Source organism: Lactuca sativa, chromosome 3 (genome assembly GCF_002870075.4).
Source record: "Lactuca sativa cultivar Salinas chromosome 3, Lsat_Salinas_v11, whole genome shotgun sequence".
Lineage (NCBI taxonomy): Eukaryota > Viridiplantae > Streptophyta > Magnoliopsida > Asterales > Asteraceae > Lactuca > Lactuca sativa.
Window position 1 is genome coordinate 55555574 of NC_056625.2, and position 15534 is coordinate 55571107.

The following is a 15534-nucleotide window of genomic DNA, read 5'->3' on the forward strand; positions in this document are numbered from 1 at the left end:
GCTCGACTTTGCTAGTCAGTGGATTAGGGTTAAAAAATAATTGGACATTCTAAATTACTAATTTGTTAATAAAAAAAAATATGACTAATATCATAACAAAGTTCGTAAATACCATTAATATCATAACAAAATACATTAATATAATTAACACAACATTAACCATTCATCAAATAGTTTCTATTGAGATAGAACTTCTTCAAAGCATTAAAGTTTTATTGTGTGTTATTTAGCCGCTCATTGTATACGAAGGGATTAATCGTTAAACGTCTTCTAGTCGGTCGACTATCAACTAGGTTCTAATCAAGATTTATCGAAACCTTGTCTGGATTTTTACAACGCCGTGAGTACCCTAAGGATGAGATCAAAATATCATATTCGAAAAATAATTATAAGACCCTTCAAATATATTCAAGCTATTTATTGATTTTAAAAGCCTTCTTGTCCTCCAAAACCTAACAATAAGCATAGACAATCATAGCCTTAATAGTTAGCATACCATAAAACATTATCGAGCTCTTGTTTATAATAATAAATAATCACAACATATATCAACATTCTAGAAACAAACAATTTCAATGTAACTCATGTTTTGACATGAGTCTAAGTTTGCAATCACAAAATATATTCATACTTCTCTACTAATTCATTGAAAATTTGTAATGATTATGTTAATCATGCCTTTAATTTCCTGATAGTTCATAACGCATTAACCAATGGCTTCCCTTGATATATTCAATAAATAGTTTCCTTTTCAAATTTCCATTCATGATTAACCCACATATCATTTCCATAAAAAGTTCATCAGGTATTACAACGTTTCATTCTGAGGATGAATCCAAGACATTTAAAAGGTTTAACAATTGCACATTACATAATAACATAAAATTACTAAATAACATTGTAAATAAACAAGATATTAACCTAGCTTTAAAGATAACAACCATGAGGTATTATAACGTTTCATTCTAAGGATGAATCAAGAATCGATTAGTGAAATGAAACAGATGATCAATTCTAGTGCCTCATTTTCGAACCTTTATCAGTATTCTAAACAAACAAAGTGCTTAAAACCTGCAAAACATCTAAAACAACTATACAATATAAAAGTCTTCAATCATATCAAATGATGTAACGAATATTAAAACTAGATGTAATTACAGTTTAGTGAAAAAATACTTAAAAAAACGAATAAAAGTATAGTCGATTAAATAGATAGAACCTCAGTTTAATCCGGTAATATCATCTGAAATACAGCTTCAACAAGTGGTTCTCCCTGTCAAACAGGGTCTTGGATCCACCACATCTCATACATTTGGATTATATCATCATCAGCTTATTTAAAAGAAGTTCTTTTAAGTTGAAAATCATTTTAAGAATCAAAGCTCAGAGGAAAAAACAGCTCTATCAATCATGAATTCTCAGAAGCAGAACTGGCTTAAAGCTGTATAATTAATCATCACTGCAAGAATTTGCCAAAATCTTAAAGAAAGGCATAACCAAACATCAAAAAATAATGTTAAAATTATTTAGATTTATACAGAATCGGCTCATATTAAGAAATTCAACCATTTTATATCCTTTACTTCATTGATCACTCTCGGAAGCGCGGATAAATCATTCAAATCATTGCCGAAATGTGCAAATAAATAGATAGGATAATTTTAGAAATAGAAATGGATAAACAAAGACCTAGATCTGATGATCTGTAGCCGTCAATTTGACACAGAAGCGGCCATAGAAAAAGGTACAAAGAGGCTGAACTGCAACACTTGAGGGCTGTATATCTGATTTAGCACGAGCATTGGGGCTTTCTTCTTCATCCAATTCGTTTTTTCAGAGAAGCCCGGGGTGCTACATGCAAGATTAAAACCCTAAAAGCAAACATAAACTCTGATAAAGAGAAACTTACGATCCTTAAGAGTCGAGCAGATGTATCTGTGAGAGGCTGTGATTATAACAGCTATCAGATCATTTGATTATATATAAGATAAAATGATTGTGTTTTGAAAACCGAAACTCTGAAGTCTGAACGATAACGTTCATTTTTTTAATGGGCTGGATGCTGTCTAGGGCCGGCCCATTCACTAATAACAACTCTTGTATATAAACACAGACAATCATAGCCTTAATACTTGGTATACCATAAAACATTGTCAAACTCTCGTTTATAATAATAAATAATCACAACATCTATAATTAAAACTAGTTGAGTCACCCCGTTTTGCGGGGTCAGATATGTTTGTTTTAATATTTGAAGCGCGTGTAATGTTATTAGAAACATATGAAACACTACGTAACTGAAACATATGAAATATTAAACATTAATTTACTGTTGTACATATGTTTAACGCATGAAACATTAAACATTACATTAAACACTAATTTACCGTTGAACATGTGTTTAGTAACATATGAAAATTGAACATTACATAGTCGATATTACCAAAATACATATATTTACCGTTGTACATATGTTTAGTAGCGTTAATGGAAACATATAGAAGATTACATTGTTGATATCGCTGACAACGAATACTCGCTGTTCTGTAGATTTTATATGTAAGGAAGATCTTTCAAGATCTTGGAATACGCTTCTATAACACAAAAGAAAGACACAAAAAAAGGCAAATCCAAAAGAACGAAACGTAGAAGAGAATCTGGAAATCTTACATCCAACTCACAGAAATAAACAGAAGAGACGAACGAACAGATCAAAAACAGAGAAGAAAAAGCAGGGATAAGAAACATTAAAGGAAAAAAAATATCAATTAAAAAAACCACTGGAAAAAGTGTCATTGGATAGGAAAACGGCAAAGCAAGCCAAAATGAAACACGTGGGACAAACGGAACAAAAATATAAATAAAGTGTCAAACAACACCCAAAATATATTCAATAAAAAAACCCAAAATATATTCAATACAAAAAATGAAGGACCATTTGTGAAAAAAACAATTGTGGGTTCCACCCGCTTCCATACAAAAAATGAATGACCATTTGTGAAAAAACCAATTGTGGGTTCCACTTGCTTCCGGTCGACTTTTAACGCAAATTAGCATATTAACGAATGACCATTTGTGAAAATATCCACCCGCTTCCAGTCCACTTTTAATGCAAATTAGCATATTAACGAAGGACCATTTGTGAAAATAAACACCTGCGCAAATTAGCATAAGGACATTATTCCTAAGGATTGTCCAAGTTATATATATATATATATATATATATATATATATATATATATATATATATATATATATATATATATATAATTCTAGTTAAAAACCATTTTAATATAACCGATGTTTTGGCATATGTCTAAGTTTGCAAATCTTTGACCTGACGTAATAATAGTCTTCGGTCAGAGAAATAACCTTTCATAAGCTTCCTTTTTACTTTTCCTAACTTCTATGTATTTAATTTCTGTTAGACCATCCGTTATGCTTGTCACGAAGAACGGAACCACGAGGACCTTCACGAACCACGGAACTGTGTTGGTGTACCGGAGACGACAACGAACAGAGAGAGAGAGAGAGAGAGAGAGAGAGAGAGAGAGAGAGAGAGAGAGAGAGAGAGAGAGAGAGAGAGAGAGAAAGAAGGTTGGCTGAGAGAGGAACGGCCGTGGTCTTCCGTCCTCCCCACCACGACCACGAACGTCCGGGATGGTGTGCACGGACAATGCTCGTGGCCACGTAGACCACGCGCCCCTTCGTTGCCGGTATACCAGTCGGCCTTAGCGAGGTGATCAATTTTAAATTTCATCATGACATAAAAATAAGTTCATTTCAAATAATAATTCCTACATCGTGACCATACATAAGACGGAAGGGAATGGTAACATCATTAGCATGTTGTCATATAAGATTTTTTAAGGCCATATAAGATTTTTGTGAGTCATGTAGGATGAAAACAGTGGTAACAAAAAGGTAGGGAGTGGTAGCATTTAATCTTTTGTTATTTATATTTTGAAAAAAAAAAGAACAAAAAAATAAAATTAACCAGTTAGGGACTTTTATTTCCCAATTTCTTTTTCTTTCCTCATGATAAGAGGCTGGCGACTTTGTTTTGGTGAGGACTTTGACACATTTGTAAGGAATGTGTTTAGCACTCTTAGCAAGCTGGAGGCGAGCATGGCTGGCGAGCCACTCCCTCCAGCCTAAGAGTACATTTTACAATATGGCTAATTAATTCTAGTCTACAAAGTTTTTTTCAAATTTCAAGAGTAATTAATTAATAATTTATATTTTCTCCCACATCTTCAACTATTTTCTCTCTCCTGCTATCATTTAATTTAATCATCATTCTTAATAAATGAAGGTTTTTTTGCCACATGTCAATCTCTTATGAGTTTTGACATTTGTCATTTTGTGGTATTTTTGAAATAAATATTATCCACTTGTCAATTTTTGGTTTGTTTCAGTTTTTAAAATTAAAGTCATATACTTATATATGTAAAGTATTAAATACCATATATATAAAATATTAAATTGTAATAAATATGTTTCTTTCTTATTTTAAAGTTGTACATTAAAAAATATTTTTTGTTTACACTTTAATGTTTAATCTTTTTTAAATCAACCCGTGTAATACACAGGTTACACACCTAGTATATATATATATATATATATATATATATATATATATATATATATATATATATATATATATATATATATATATATATATATATATATATATTCTCTCACATCTCCTAAATACACGAAACTGGAGTCACCTCAATTACTATATCAATCGTTAACACCCTCTTCTCGAGTCAAAATTAAGGAGGGAGCGGAGAGAAAAAAAGAGAATCGGAGACAAAGAAGGAGTGAAGATTGTTCCTGCGATTATTTTTTGGAATGATTTGGGAAGAAAGGAAAGGAAATCAACACAACCTTTTCTCTCATATTCTTCCTCCCAAATTGGAGAGATTTGGAGAGAAAGAGAATCATCGATAACCAAACTACCCCTATATACATTCACGTACAAGATCACAGAGGAAAAAAATCGTTGCTTCTCCTATTCATGCTCTGCAATAAGAGACGATTCCATAGACGGGTTCCTGATCAGCTTCGTCTTCAAGCTTCCCATTGACCGGTTCCTGATCAGCTTCGTCTTCAAGCTTCCATTATCAGGTTTCATATTTTTTCTTTGATTTGTTTTTTTTTATGTTTCTTATACCTGATGCTATTCTTCTTATGTGCCATCTATTTCTTGGTTATGGGTAATTATTTGGCATTTATATAATCAAGAAAACTATATGAACTCACCTGCTCTTTGTAATGCCTGTAGATCAGGGCTAGTCAATTTAGAGATGATAAACGTCAAAAATGACATTTTGATAGAAGATTATTTTGAATGAATAATCTTAACTAAGTTGTAGTATATGTTACAAGGGCTCCGTACATATAAAGAACGCCGAAATCTGAGTTATAACGAAGAAGTTATGACATGTCGAAGTTTCGCGACAGAACCGGTACGACACAGCGTGACATAAATCGTGAATTTACGTTAGAGCGATATTTAGCTTTAGCGATCTAAACGAAAGTCTTAGATTTCGTTAAACCGTGAGCGTGCATAAAAAGAACGCCCAAATCTGACTTCGTATGAGGAACTTATGATTTTTCTAAGTTTCAGCTTAGCAATATGCAGCCCGAAACTCGAATTCGAGATCGAGTGATTTCTAGCCGAAACAATCTAAACGAGAATCGAAGATCTCATTGATAGTAGTCCAACGGTAAAAATACAGACGAAAATGGACGCCGGATGAAGAAATTATGAATTTATAACGGAGTTTTCCTGTCTCGTCCTACTAAAATAATATAATAAAAAATGAAGTTAAAATTAGCCAATGGAGTCTAAACGAAAGTTGTAGAGCGTAGTCTCACCTACGCGTGGATATAAAGAACGTTGAAAACGGAGTTCGTATGATGAAGATATGAATTTTTAAAGTTTACTAAATAATTAAAATATTAAATTTAATTATAAAATCCGATATTATCCGAGGGGGGGAGTCGCCGAGCTTATCTGGGTTACGCCCAGCGTACCTGGATTTACGCCCAGCGTAAATCGAGGATCCATCCTCCTATAAAAGGAAGTCGAGGCTGTCGAGTTTCTTTGCTCATTTTCTCTTCTCTCTCTCCCACTATCCCGAAGCCCTGATATCATTCCCAAGACCCAAAGCAAGTTCCGAAGCCCTGAAGATCCCGAGAAGTTCAATTCCCGAGTCGAAGCTCTGGCCGCGAGAAGCCAATTTTTGTGAAGATCTTCCAGATCTACCGAAGAATACTACTTCTACAAGTCGTAGTGTTGTCCAATCATCTTCTGATCAAGTGAGTGTGTGGTCACTTTCTTCTAACACATAAATATTAAGTATTTACTATGAAATACGTGCTATGTGTATAATATATTATTGTTTATTTGAGATGATTGTGGAATGGATGAATTATATAAGTTCTAATGAGTTAAATTGTATATGTATTTTGTATCTACAAATATGTTGGGTAAAACATAGGTAGATGAGGTTGTTGGTAGGTGATAAAAGATGGGTTGGACCATGAGATAAAAGGATAAAGAGATAAACTTGTTTTAGATCTAGGTGTATGGGTCAGATCAAGAGGTAAATTTTAGATCCGATAATATGGATCAGATCAAGAGGTTAGTTTTAGATCCGAGAGTATGGATCAGATCAAGATGTTAGTTTTAGATCTGGGAGTACGGATTATGTATTTTTGAACTACGTGTTCATTCAATAAGGTATCATGTGTATAGTCCCTTTTAGGAACGTGATTTTAATACGAGTATTGATTAAAGTATGAAATATAAACATGTATGTGAAGTATTTGTTATTGTCCGAAATACGTGTTAGATATATTTGATGATATACAACGTTCAAATCAGATATGGTTCAATTATATATGTTAAGATGTGTATATATGATATTATTACTTAAAACCTTGTGTTAAGTATACACTAGTTAGCATTACCTAAACGGAGATAGTATCAAAAAATTGATTATAGGCATTGTAGGCTTGTCTAGTGATGGGTTAAGACTTAAATAGGGATGTTTAGTTCAATTAAGATTGGACTTTGGGTAGTCTCTTATTAAGAGTACGTGTAGGGTGAGATTGATGATCGGTGGAGTACGTCCTACGTACAGAAGTACATTTTATGTACGAAGTCCTTTTCAAAGCTTTGTGTCTTGGGTGCTGCTTGTGCCAGGGTACTATTATGTTCTCGGGTACGAGTCTTTCGCATACCAGAGTACTATAATGTGCCAGAAGTACTAGCATGTACAAAGTCTTTTTGACAATTTTGTGTGTCGGTTATGGGAGCGTACGGGAGTACCCTAATAGTATTTCCCCATACTTATATTTTGAGAGAGCCTTGGAGTTAGCGTTTCTTTTATGAAGTGATCGACCGAGCTTCATATGTCAGCGTTTTCTTTCACGGAGTAACTAAGGGAACTTTGTAGACTGCCTAATAAAGTGTGTCGGTAATAGACCACTACAAGGTATGTCTAGTGTTATATTGTTGGATAGGGTGCGTCTGCGGGCGAAATACCTCATGTATTCAGGCCACTTCTAGGCAAAGTTCGATGCTGGGATAGGTAGAGTCGGACCACACCTAGGCATTGTTATCTAGATAACTACCCCTGATTTAATTGTCTTGTGGTTCTTTCTTTTATGAATGAAGGTTCGTGGTGAAACTTATTCCATTCCCCTCAATTGATGTCTTTATTGATCCTCGTTTGTCGTCAGGGAATTTCCGAAGCAGATTCGTCGGTTGTTGTTCATATTGATTCCTTAGGCTAGATCTCGTAAGATCATTGTATAGGGTAAGTATGTGGGGATCGACGGGATGTGATAGATTGTTATAGAGATATGATTTATATGTGTTAATAATATTAGTGGTTTTGCAGGATCGAGATATACATTATTATCACCTTGTTTGAACTAAGAGCTTTCGTACTTTGTGTTCCTTAGGTGATTGATTTCACCAGGGATATTTGAACTAAGTGTTCACTAGATGTTTCGAACTATGTGTTCGCCAGGGATATTTGAACTAAGTGTTCATTAGGTGTTTTTGAACTAAAGGTTCATTAGGTGTTTTTGAACTAGGTTATTCATTAGGTATTATTGAACGGAGTGTGTTCAATGGGTGTTCTTGAACTAGGCGTTCATTAATAATTTTGAATTGCGTGTTCACTAGAGGTAATCTAAGAACCATGGCAGCACTAGACTTTGTGCCAATTCATTAGGGCAATTCTTAGGAATGAATGGGAGAAGGGTAATCGATTCTTAGGGTAAATCTTTATTAAATAAAGGAAGATAATGGGGGTGGGTAATTGAATTGATTGTTCGATAATTAAAATTAATAAATATATTATTGTTGGTTGAAAACCTTATATGCTCACCAGGCTCCCAAGCCTGACCCTCTCAGTTTTCTTTATATTACAGGTTATGGCATGAGAACATAAGTTGGATGACATAATGAGGGATTTTGGATTATAGGCCAGTAGTTATGAATAACTGTTGTAAGGTCTATTTTGTTCTGTTTATGCTTTTGGTCTGTATTGAAAATGACATCCCGAGATTTTTTTATATAATGAAAATACATTTCTTTAAAGAAATGCTTTGATAAATTCTTATCATATTTTGTTTTGAGAACAAATTCCGCAACTGTTTTCTGTAAAGCATAAACAAATCGGTCTTTTTTGGCCGTGAAATTGGGGATGTCACACTCTTTCACTAGACTTCCAGTTTCATGAAGTTTGCATTAGTTGTTTCTATGTGTTTTCTCTGTTATTTGGTGGTGTGTGGGTACTTATATAGTCTTTTTCTGCCTCTGTAAAATCACTCCCAAGTTTTACAAATGTGTTTATCTGCATAAATTTAATAAAAAGTTGTTGGATTTCTCAAAAAATCTCATTACAATGAGTCTTTTACTGCCTCTAAAAAAGATTAATTTAAGCAAGTAACTATAAGCATTACTGCATTACAACCTGTACATAGAAGATCACAGAATACCCTATTATACATATTCATGAGTACTCTTGGGTGGTGTGCCTCATTATAAACTGTTATGTTAAGTCTCATTCTTATCCACCTTCCTTACACCACCATATATTGTTTGATTTAGCTGATATGATTGGTTTAAGCATAACATTATTTCATATTTCATTTTCTTGGGGATTTTGAAAGAATGACTGGTTTATACATTTGGGCTTGAAATAACAATATAAGTGCAACAAACTACCATCCGCTAGGGAACTGAACAAGCTGTTCATATTTCATTTTCTTGGGGATTTGGATAGTATGACTATATGAAAATAACTTGTAACACCGTAAAATTTGAACAATTTTTCATTTTTGAAAAACCATAAAATATCATTCACAGTCATTTTAAAAACATTGTATCAACATTGTATCAGCACAAAATCCCAAGATCAAAATATATATAAACTCCAATGTGCGTGTGTACAAATCATGTCGGCGCCTTCCCGCGCACATCACTGGTACCTGAAACACATAACACAACAACTGTAAGCATAAATTAAATGCTTAGTGAGTTCCCCAAAATAATGCATACAACACATACGCCACTCGGGGCTATAATACGACCCTCCGGTCGATGTGTCTAAGTGGGACCCTCCAGTCCCGTAGCTCGTTGGACCCTCTGGTCCGGTCATAGCTCGTTGGGCCCTCCGGCCCGGTCTGTATCGTTGGACTCTTCGGTCCGGTCTATAACATCATACAACATACATATAACACATAGCACATAATCTCATTCATAACACATAAGACCCTCTGGTCCACACATAATACCACTCTAGGTAACGTATAGTGAGAATACTCACCTCAGGTGTCTCGGTAAGTCTCTGACTCGGTAGAAATGTGATCTATCCTCCGCCTAATCACACAAAGTAAATTGTGACAACCCAAAATTTCCATTCTGTACAAACTATATCACTTCAATAGAAGTTATAGCAGTCACAGTTAAGTTTCAAACTTTTTAGTGTAAGTTTGAGTAATTCAGGGTTTACACTTCAGGAAATATCAGGAGGGTGGGTGCACTAGGGTTTTGTGCAACACTGTTATTCCAACACTCTATTATATTAGAGATCATTTCGGGAATAAAAATATTTTCTGCCAAAAGTATCTCAGGACTATAAATAGAATTCTAAACCAAATTCATTCATTATTTGCATTTCCAACTAGAGAAAAGCCATTTTCTCTCTCACGGATCTTCGGGTTTTTATACCAAAACGTGAGTACCTCTTTCTAGTAGTGTTAGAAAGCTTTATATGTGTTAATAACATGATTTAGAAGGCTAAATCACTAGATTTAGGAGTTTACTCCCCAAGGTGTTCTTGGGCGGTAAACTCCCGAAACAAAGCCGAGACCGACCCTTGTGTTATGCTACTGCCTTAGACTCATTTATATGTGTATTAGGGACATGAAATCAAGCAAAGATCACCCAAGTTTGGGAGTTTACGGCCCAAGAATATCTTAGGCCGTGAACTCCAAATTCAAGCTCAAAATGGTGCTTTTAAGGCACCTAAAGCCTTAGACTTCTAACTAGGCTTGTTCCCATCTAATCTAAGGCCTTAATCACATCAATATCACATTTAAAGATGAGTTTACGGCCATGACATGGTTCATGGGCCGTAAACATGAAAGAAGGGCACCAAAGTGTGCCTAATGCCTTCATATGCTTTAGGTAAAAGTCTAGAACCTATCCTACATATGCAAAAGACTTGAAAGCAACAAAAACACCATTCCAAGGGAGTTTACGGCTGTAAACTCCAAAGGAAATGGCCCTGGGGCCGTAAACTCCTCTAAGGAGTGTTTCTAGGCCTTAAACCCTTCCAAGAATTTAACCACCAAGTTGGAATAATTCTAGGAATCATTTGGAACTTCAAAACACACAAAACACCCATGGTTGGGAGTTTACGGTCGTAAACTCAAGAGTTTACAACCGTAAACTCCATGTGTCTTGGTATATGAGGAGTAAACTCATATATGGGGTCCTTTGGTACCCTAAACACAAGTGCCTTGTCCCACAATAGCTTAGATGCAATCCTTAGGGCTTAAAACACTTATATAAAGTGTTTATCATGTCTAGGATGTCTTAACATTAGCAATTAGTAATTTGAGACTAATTGAATCCATATATGTGTGATTATATGTTCATTAGGATCGTAGTGTGTGTACAAGTCCTCGCTTGACACCTAGCAATCCTACACCGTCTAGTTCATCCGAACCACCAACTACAGGTGAGCTCATACCCCTTAATCAATGTTTTAAATGATTTTAAATGCTTTAATGGGGGGGAATACAAGTAGAAAATAGTATGTTATTAAATCAATCTTATGTATTTTATAACTGTGTTTTCACTCAGTAGAACATATTTAGTTATAAAATTCATGCATTATCTTAATACTTTATGTTGTTTCTGTCTCATTTAATGAACAAAAGGTGCTTAATTAGCTTAAATATTTCATTTTCAGTAACAAAGACATGCTCGGGTGGAAAAGGAAGCGGAACTAGCGATTGGAGGCTTGGATCTTGGATTTTGAAGAAAGAAGGATGTTGCTGGACAGCTTGACCCATCGTCAGTGTTTTGGCCATATGTCATGAACCGTAACTCCGATTGATGAGATTCAAAATATTCTGAAAACTAGAAACAATTTCAGACGACTTTCGTGTTTTTATAAAATGCTGATTCCAAACGGAATCGACGAGTAGGCCATAAACTCGACGAGTCACTTCGAACTTTCGCGATTCTAGATGCGCTGACTTGCTGTACACGGGTTTTCAGTGACGGACTCGCCGAGTAGGTCACTGGACTCGTCGAGTAGCCCCTGTTTTGTGAAAATCTATATAAAGGGAATTTCAGATCGATACCCTAGCATATAGATGAACCCTTGGAGGCCAATTGTCGACTAAAGGTGCTGCTGGAGCGTGGGAAGCAAGGGAATCAACCCTACATTCAATTTTAAGGAGAATCAAGGCAAAATCAAGTTTACTCTTACCTAATCTCTTGTTTGAACTATGTTTTTACCAATTGATTTTGTTTTCGAGCTTGTTTTTGTTGTAATCATGAGCTAAAACTCATAACTTCTGTTTAGGTAGATGAATTTGTGAACATGGATTGATTATTTGATTAGGATTAATTTTAATTGGTGATTATGTTTTATTAAGCTTGTTAAAGAACCTTATGTGTTAACAATAACTATTCTTCCGTTAATAAATCAGTAATTAAGTTGTATGAACATCTCTTAGTTATTAATTTCATATGATTTATTGTGACCACATAGTTGTATGTCTAGGAATAGCGAATGTGAAACTAGAATTAACTAGAAGATAGGTAAGTTAATGTGTGAGCTTGTTTGATGAACATCAGCAAGAGGTTAATTGAAGGGCCAATTTAATTAACCATTACAAGTCTTATTTAACTCGAATCAATAACTAGGAAATCCGTTAATTTAGACAATTGGCCACTGCTTGAGTTAATTTGTTTCCTAAGGATTAGTAATAGCGAACGTGAAACTAATCATCTTAGTCGGTAGCCAATGAAGAATTAATCTGATACATTGAAATCATCCATGGGAACAAATGATTCGAACCTAAACAGAAGTCCTCTTTATTATTGAATTTAGTTGATTTTTATTTGCTTAGCTCTTAGTTTCTTAATTTAAGTTTTAGTTAATTGTTTAAGTTTCTAGTCTTGCAAAACTAGAGAAACCCCCTTTCTATTACTTGTTTTATTTAGATAACATTAGCATTTCTTTTAATTGTTTACCGCTCCCTGTGTTCGATACCCTACTTACCTGAACTAAACTGCTAATCGATAGGTACACTGTCTTTCGTGTGTTCGTCTTTGTGTTTAAGTTAGTAGGATTAAAACTAGTTCGTTTCACACACATCATCCCCAAACATCTCAGGAATCTCAGCCCGGATGGCAGCAGCCACCTCCTCGTGAATCAATCGACGGATCTCCTCGTCGCTGACACCACTGCTCTCAGGTGTGTGTCGAGTCCCAACCATGATGCCTCTGAAATATAATAAAATTATCAGAGACTCGACCGAGCATACTCATACTTGATGATTCAACCCTACTCGTCCTCCTTTGTCCAAAAGATTCTTACTTGGAATGCCCACTGATCCGCTGTCTTCAGTAGTACGGGCCCAATACTACTGACCACACCGCATCAGCATTCACTCCAAGTCCTCCTCCTTGGATCTTGGATTACAACTACTCTATTCTCGTGAGCTCCTAACTGCTATCTACTCGCTCTCAAAGCATCTCCACAACAGAAATCTCCTAGGCTAAGGCATCACAAATCAGGCCACTATAGTCCTAATATGTATAGCTAGCATACTCTAGCATGCATAATGTAACATAACATATCTCATAACATATAATGTAAGGGTACTTTTGGGGATTCACCGTTCGGGCGCTGACTGATCGTACACACGACTCTGCTCTGTTTATCTCAAAACTCTTTTTTACTCTTTTCAAAAAATTTTAGTTCATTATCAAAAATTTCCTCAAATCCTCAGTTTGAGTTCAGATACGCCCGAAGATGCATCTGAATCCCTCAAACCAAGGCTATGATACCAACTTGTAACACCGTAAAATTTGAACAATTTTTCACTTTTGAAAAACCATAAAATATCATTCACAATCATTTTAAATACATTGTATCAGTACAACATCCCAAGATCAGAATATATATAAACTCCAATGTGCGTGTGTATGAATCATGTCGGCGCCTTCCCGCACTCATCACTGGTACCTGAAACACATAACACAACAACTGTAAGCATAAATGCTTAGTGAGTTCCCCAAAATACCGCATACAACACATACGCCACTCGGGGCTATAATACGACCCTCCGGTCGATGTGTCTTAGTGGGACCCTCCAGTCCCGTAGCTCGTTGGACCCTCTGGTCCGGTCATAGCTCGTTGGGCCCTCCGGCCCGGTCTGTATCGTTGGACTCTTCGGTCCGGTTTATAACATCATACAACATACATATAACACATAGCACATAATCTCATTCATAACACATAAGACCCTCTGGTCCACACATAATACCACTCTAGGTAACGTATAGTGAGAAGACTCACCTCAGGTGTCTCGGTAAGTCTCTGACTCAGTAGAAATGTGATCTATCCTCCGCCTAATCACACAAAGTAAATACTCTCATAAATACCAGTATACTCAACCCTAAAAGTCAACAAAAGTCAACGGTCAAACTTTGACCCGACTCGTCGAGTGCACTTGGGCGACTCGCGAGTCTACACGTGTCCACTAACTCTCTTAGTCCCTCTCTTGGCACGTCGAGTACTTCCCCTGACTCGACGAGTCACACCTGGCATGAATCGCAGGGCCACCCCGACTCAACTCGCCGAGTCTCAAGAACAACTCGGCAAGTTTGGCCTTGAACTCCAGTCCCCCTAACTCTCCCCGAATCACCGAGTTATTCCCCAACTCGGCAAGTCTACTCACTGAGTGATTTACGGGAAACCCTAATCCTACTCGCCGAGTCTGTTCTTCGGACTCGGCGAATTCATGCCATGCACAAACTCCATAGGCCTCCTGAGGTCAGATCTGTTCCATACATTCATAGATCTAGCCTTCCCAAGCATGATAATCACGTAAAGTTCAGACCTTGATACTCATATAACATCTAAATGGTCTAACTTGGCGATTTAGCCCCAAAAAAGGACATCCCAAGCTCATGGATCCCAAAATGACACATAAAGCTCCAAGGTTTAAGGTCTTTGGACCTCTTTGGGTCCAGATCCAAGACATAGACTCGAGAAGGGACTAAATGCTCCACTTATCCAACCTCTAAAAGGGTTAAAAAAACCCTAACACTAAGAATCAACACCAAAACTAAAGAAGGTCCGAGAAAAATACCTCAATATGGTCTCTAAGAACTCAGAAATCACCAAAATCGCACCTCCTTCAGCCTCCTCTTGCATTTGTCGCCTCCCTCTCGCAAAAACACCAACAAAAGGATCAAGAATGGCCTCTCCTTCCTCACAAACGCTCTAGATCTCTTAGGGTTTCTCTATGGGGTTTGGTGGCCGCAAATGACGGTCCTAAGGGCCTTTAAATAGGTCTCAAACCATGGAAATTAGGGTTTCATTAAACAGCGTGGACTCGCCGAGTCCACTCATGAACTTGCCGAGTCCAACTGTGAACTCGGATGCGAATCCGCGACCATACTCGGCGAGTTTAAACACCAACTCGCCGAGTCTCCTCACAACTTCCAAAAATAAAGAATAAAATATAATACCTAAAATTCTGGATGTTACAAAGTCTGATCACAAAACTAACTATGAGCAAAACAAACAATGAGCAACAATAGCATTGCTACTAAAAAATATGAGGTTTTATCGAATTACAATTTACATATTTTTTTTAGTATAATCTTATTTGGGTTTTAAAAATCCTTCATTAGATGTACATCAATTTTATCACTAAAGATTTTCATAAGTAAAATCAATCTATTTTTCC

At 36.0% G+C, this 15534-nt stretch overlaps 4 non-coding genes across 4 annotated transcripts; all 4 read right to left on the reverse strand.

Moving 5' to 3' along the window:
• Positions 1-1217: 1217 nt before the first annotated feature.
• On the reverse strand, positions 1218-1333 carry LOC111914529 (small nucleolar RNA Z278). Its single transcript, XR_002857835.1, has one exon. It is a non-coding gene; the product is annotated as a small nucleolar RNA Z278 (small nucleolar RNA).
• A 43-nt stretch (positions 1334-1376) lies between these two features.
• LOC111914539 (small nucleolar RNA Z223) lies at positions 1377-1468 on the reverse strand. The gene has a single exon (XR_002857844.1). It is a non-coding gene; the product is annotated as a small nucleolar RNA Z223 (small nucleolar RNA).
• Positions 1469-1543: 75 nt separating this feature from the next.
• Positions 1544-1632, reverse strand: LOC111914543 (small nucleolar RNA U36a). The gene has a single exon (XR_002857848.1). It is a non-coding gene; the product is annotated as a small nucleolar RNA U36a (small nucleolar RNA).
• Positions 1633-1701: 69 nt separating this feature from the next.
• LOC111914546 (small nucleolar RNA snoR134) lies at positions 1702-1861 on the reverse strand. The gene has a single exon (XR_002857851.1). It is a non-coding gene; the product is annotated as a small nucleolar RNA snoR134 (small nucleolar RNA).
• Positions 1862-15534: the final 13673 nt, after the last annotated feature.